The sequence below is a fragment of the Erinaceus europaeus genome, chromosome 2 (assembly GCF_950295315.1).
Source record: "Erinaceus europaeus chromosome 2, mEriEur2.1, whole genome shotgun sequence".
Lineage (NCBI taxonomy): Eukaryota > Metazoa > Chordata > Mammalia > Eulipotyphla > Erinaceidae > Erinaceus > Erinaceus europaeus.
Window position 1 is genome coordinate 49,693,549 of NC_080163.1, and position 6,250 is coordinate 49,699,798.

General features: G+C 36.8%; 1 non-coding gene across 1 annotated transcript; it reads right to left on the reverse strand.

Annotated features, from left to right (window-relative positions):
- Nucleotides 1–4,254: 4,254 nt before the first annotated feature.
- Nucleotides 4,255–4,386, reverse strand: LOC132537393 (small nucleolar RNA SNORA33). The gene has a single exon (XR_009548830.1). It is a non-coding gene; the product is annotated as a small nucleolar RNA SNORA33 (small nucleolar RNA).
- Between the last annotated feature and the right edge of the window lie 1,864 nt (nt 4,387–6,250).

The window sequence follows — 6,250 nt, forward strand, 5'->3', positions numbered from 1 at the left end:
GATCATTTTATGGTTCTATCAGAAGTAACCCTGGGGTAAAATACTGTTAACATTCACTGTTCTTATTGTTTAATGGGTATAAAAATGCCTATATGATAACATTATTACAGTGTTTCAGTCTATGTAAAGTTCCAAGAGCATTTACTATATGACATTAAATGCTCAACAAACAATAGTTATCATTTATTGAGTGTTTCTTGCTCTAATTATTGAACCAAGCACTTTACTTATATTCTCATTTAATTCATACATCAAGCTCCAAAAGTGGTCACAGTAATTTTAAATATGGAAACTAAAGCTCAGATAAATCAAGTGACATGCCTAAATCACTCCTTTAGTGCCTGGGGTTGCACAGTCAGTTATCAGATGGAGTATCATGGTTTGGACTCTACCATTTAACTTGGAAGTTCTGCTGAAGACTTCAGAAAGCCCTCCTACCATTTGGTGGACTGATTTCTTATGGAGTACTCTTAGTTCATAACTATTTGGTAGTTCCATAGAGGGTCTCAATTGTGTACATGAAGAATTTATGCCTTTGTAGTATAAATCTGTAGAGTCAAACTTGGGTAGCAATAGGACCTGAAAGGAGAAATACTCATTGAGCATCTATGGAATCAGAACACTAAGGACAGTATATACCTGAACTTATTTAAGTCTTTGTGCCTAGTCAGATGAAGTGCTCAACAGCTAGAGATGCAAACCTTTTCTTGGTCCCTGCCCTTCCTGATGCTCCATTTAGGGGTGACCTAACACAAAATGAAGAAAGAAATGGAAATTATCTTATCAATTTCATCCTTGTAGACTATTCAGATTGAAAAATGCTTATTTTATATTTGAAAGTCCCTGAAAGCAGCTGTCTGTATATATTAAAATCCAGATGATTGACTGAATCACTATACTAGGAAAGAAAGTGATTTTACCATAGAGCCAGTAAATCCAGAAAGTTCAGGAGACAAAAGATTTCTTTGCCTTGCACCACTCAATTCTTCTTTAATTAACTTGGCTAGCTTAAATTTGCTATGTAATTGCCAAATCTTCCTTTCATTTGCATTGTTTAAATAGTCAGAGTGTTGCCTTTTTAGATAAAGGATTATACAATAAACAGCCACATTTTGATGGCAAAGAATGGATTTAGAATAAAAGCATTATTCAGTTCTGTCATTCTCATACAAGCAGCAAAATCAAGTCTCTTGTTTTGGGAAGTAGTGCTGGATGGGATAATTTCCACATTGACAGGGTGTTTTTCTTTTTAATATTATAGCTTATTTGCTGTGGTGAAAGCTGCTGCAAACTGCTGGCACCATCACTGGTTACAGAACATGTCTGCCAAACTGCTCAGGGTACAGGAATTCAAACTGTATGCTTTGATGATGGGTTTGTTTGCCAGGGAACAGACCTGCATAGAAAAGAGGCCCATTCATCTTCTTTCCTGTACCTCCTTGTAGTCTGAACAAAGTTAACTTATCAGATTGTCTTCAGGGAGAACAGTCCTAGAAATTTCTACACTTGTCTTCATTCAATATTGCTTCTAGAAACTTTGAACTAACACTTTAGCCACCTACCACTTCTCTTCTATGTGTATATTTTTTTCTTAGTGCATATGGCAATAACACTCCAGAAAAATACTCACTTCTGCAATCTAAGTGCTTAAGAAATGTACATGACCATAGGTGTCAAATGCATCTAAAGCCATCCTTATTTGTCAAATTATCCTGCCATTTCTTTTATGAGTTGGGGAGATGTAAAACTAGAAGGGACTAGACAAAGTCATGAACTATACCTCCTGAAAAATTTCATTTGTCTATTGCATTCTGTGGGTAAGGGTTATACTGTACTTGTTTTTTTTCTGTCTCCATTCACAGATGTCAATACATGTTGAATAGTTTTTCATAATTGTACTTCATCTGCAAGTAAAAGCAAGAAATAAAAGCAGCACAAACCACACTAGCAAGCTGACAGCTCAACATAGTTCTATACCAGTTGACTCCTTGATACCCAGGCAAGAAAACAAGAGCACATTAATTAAGGACACACTTTAAAACAAAAATTAAGTTGTCAGGTACCCATCTTCTTACCCCCCTCCCAGCAATCAATCTCTCACATCATGGAAATAGACAATGATTCAGAGTTAAAGATAAGTGAAAAACAAATATTTTCACTCACTTTAGAGCTGCCTGGGAAAATGGCATCTTGTTTAGTGAAATAAATCAAGGATTCCTTTCCAAATATATCTAATGACAGTACTAAATAATTAGACAAGAAGGGAGGAACTAAGAGAAATAGACGATTATCAAAGATATTTATTCTGTTATAAAAATCATTTGATTTTTTCACTGGTTTAAATATACTTATTATATACCTAAATATACTTATTATATACATTCAATTATGAAAACTTATAGTGTCCTCAGAGATACCAGTCCCAAGGTGATTTATATTAAGCTCTTATCATAAGTAACACTACTTGAAGTGTTTCACTTATATATTTTTGACTACTTATATTAATATATTCAATCTTCACAAAACTCTGTGAAGTATTATTCTTACTCTTGTTTTTACTGAGAGAAAAATGGGAACATTGAAAGAAAGGTTAAGTCATTTGCCCAAAATAACATAACTGGGTAGTGTAGAAGAAGGGCCTAAAATGAAGCAATCTGACTTCAGATCTGAATTCTAAACTACTCCTTGCTCCATGGCCATGTGAGTGGGGAGGGGTGGGGTGGGGTGGAGTGGAGGGTTGGGGGGGCGAGGGTGGTATCAAGGTTTTAGAGAAGGCAGGGAACTATCCAATGAGCAATTTCTTTTCCTAAAGGACTTATATTTATACCCTTACTGTTTTTTTTTTTTTTTTACTGGGACGTTTTCAGAATGAATAAGGGAAGTATCCTCAAAAATAACTAGATGATTCATGATGAAGAAGAAGGAGGGGCACCCTTTCAAGTCACAAGGATGTTGTTTGTTTTCAGGCAGAGGAGGTCTCAGAATGCATGAAAGGGAAGAGATGTGTCTTAGGCGGTTGCATGTGTAATAGCCCCACCTTAGAGATGAGCAACCTCTTGTCAGGAAAATGATTCAGAAGAATTTTTGCCACAGTGAGGAGACTGGGTTATGTTCAAATAACCCAGATGTATGCTTTATTAGGATGAGTAGGTATTTTGTGTGGTATACCTTTCCAGGTAGTTTTTACTGCCCTGAAGAGTATCCTGGAAGTCATCTGGGCCACACAAACTTAGATCTAGGTCCTTTAGTTATAAATTGTAAAGGGCTTTAGATTACATTGTGTGTTAGTCACCAGTTTTTAAGTATTGAGGCTACATAATCTGGTGATGACTCAAAACTCTACATTCCTTTTCAATCTCTGATTTATTTGTTCCAGCCATTTCCTGAATGCTTCTTTGGGCCAGTCCCTCAGAATATGGGGATAAGCAAGGCACCATCTTTTGTCACAAAGAACTCACAATGAGGATAGCTGGAGTTCTGTAATAAGTGAAATATTCCTTTGTATTCTGCTACTTACCATTGAAAGTTTGTAAAACATAGAGATTTCCACTTTTTCCTTCTGATGTTTTTCAGTCAACTCTCATCTTTCCCTCCTACTTGACTGACTAATAATTTTATGCTGTCCCAGTGAAGATTAACAGTCTTCACATACTAACAAATACTCAAAACAAACTTATGACTCAGTATGTGACATACGTTTCATATTTGTAACCCTCTGATCTTGTTAGCGTCCTCATTTTTTACATAAAGAAATTGAGGCACAAACAAAAATGAGCTCAAAGTAAAATGCTAATCAATAGAAGACCCAGGAACTTTGGCTTCAGAGCGCATTGCCACAACACTGCTGTGCATTGTCATTAACAATGCTACCATCAAAAGGATTATAGCAGGAGCAGATAAAAAAGAAACTAATGTAAACATGGGGGAAGATTCTGAACAATAAATCATAATAACTTTCCAACTCTCAGAGTCTCACTGCTGTTTGAATATGAGGAAACTGAGACTCTTGAGTCAGACTAACTAAGTAACTAAGAGAATAACTAAGTAACTAAGAGAATACAGAATCAAGATTTAGATCCAGGTCTGCTTGTCCTCCTTGTGCCCCCTTTTAATACACCATCCTGCTTCCTACTGATAAATAGTGTCAAAGAGGCAGGTAGACAAGTCTTGTGTCAAAATGAAAAAGGTCATCACTAAGGAAAATAAGATGAAACTATGACTTAATAAAGAACACCAGAATTAAGCAATTTTTTTTCATATAGCCACTTTCAGGGACCTTCAAGACCCCAACATCATTAAGGCTCATAACATGGCATTGCTATCACCAGTGATAAAAAAAAGTTGCTGCAGAAACACAATCAGGTAAACATATTCATTGACTGGCTAGAATTAAGCAATCTTATTAAATCACTAAATATAACATTTTGCTTGATGATTTAACCTTTGACAACATTACAAAATTTGAAGATAAAATTTGAACTTAGAATAACTGATGTGTCCCCCTCCAGCACATCCCTCTCCCCTAACCCCCCCCACACACACACCAAGAAAACACAGCTAGAGATTTTTTTCTTAAAGCCTCTATGTTGAGTCAATCATTGTAAAGACACTAAAGTATAAAAATGTCATTTATCTCTGTGTGAAATGAAGCCTCTGCCTAGAAAATAAATTTGATAGCTACATATAGGCTTTTGGCACTATTTGCCTATATCTCTCAGATCATAATTTGTTCAAGGGAGTTTCATCAGAGTTGGTGAGTTAGATCCAGTTCCTGGAATGCACAACCAGTAATACCAGAGTTTTGTAGTCTTCTTGGCAATGCAAAGTTGTCATGTGCAGTCAGAGAGCTAGATGGCCTTAATTGGAAATGGGATGTTTATATAGACACCAAGAGAGACAGATATATACATATACTATGTGGTGAAAATACAGGGTTTTTTTTTTAAATTCTCAGAGTGTTCTTTATGCTCTAAATCTTGCACATACTTGACACAAGTCTTATGTATCATCATCTGATTTGTTTGATATCGTTCTTCACTTGTCAGTGAATCTTTCTCATGCATATTTTTCCATTTCTTCCTTCCTCCCTCCTTCCCTCCCTCCCTTTCTTTCTTTCTTTCTTTCTTTCTTTCTTTCTTTCTTTCTTTCTTTCTTTCTTTCTTCTTTTCTTTCTTTCTTTCTCTCTTATTGCCTCCAGGGTTATCTCTGGGGCTCCATGCCAACACTATGAATTTACTGCTCCTGGCGTCCATTTTTTCCATTTTATTGGATAGGACAGGAAAAAAAATTGTGAAAGGAGGAGGAAGAGACAGAGAAGGAGAGGAAGATAAACACCTGCAGACTTGCTTCACCACTTGTGAAGCTTTTCCCCTGAAGGTGGGGAGCCGGGAAACTCGAACCCAGATTCTTGCATGCATCCATGCACTTAGTCCTATGTGCACTTAACCAGGTTGCCACCACTCAACTCCTTTTCATTTCTTTTACAAAGAGAGTTTTGCCTTATGAAGAGCCGAGTTCCTTCAGCCAATTATCCTACCCCTCACTCCCATTCCACTCTCATTACTGGGACTTCACTGCTCCATCCTAACTTTTTCAAATAGAAAGAAGGTTGGTTGGGAGAGGAAAGACACCACAGCACCATAATTTCATCCAGTGCAGTAGAGGCCACATTTGAAACTGGGTCAGGTGCATTGCAAAGTAAACACATTATCCAGATGAGCAACTTTGCCCCCTCCCCCAGCACTGTTGAAAGATGTAAAGGAATAAGAATCATTGAGCACTGACTCTCTAATATGCATTGAGCTAAGTGCTTGACATGAGTTATCTCATTTAATCCACTTTAAACCCCTAGTGATGCAGATATTGTCATTAACCCTTTATTAGAAGTAATGAAGCTAAGATATTGGTAATGCAACTTGCCCAAAGCAGTGGATCAGGTGAGACCCAACTCTACCCTGATGGGCCCTCAGTTTGCTTCCGTCATACCTATTGTGGTTCCTCATCTACTAGAGATACTTGAAACTGAGCCAGGCTCTATTACACTAAGGGCAAGTGTTTTGAAGTTCTTATGAATTTAGTTATATAAGGATAAATAAAAGATCAAATATTTAGTATAAATCTTATCTATAATTCTAACATAAAGATTCAGAAATAAGTAACATTTCGCTAGTTACTTCAGATATCAAGGTTGGGAAAGTGCTTCCCAGGTAAGCTACATGTCTTGCCATGCATGAAACCCATTTAATTCCCT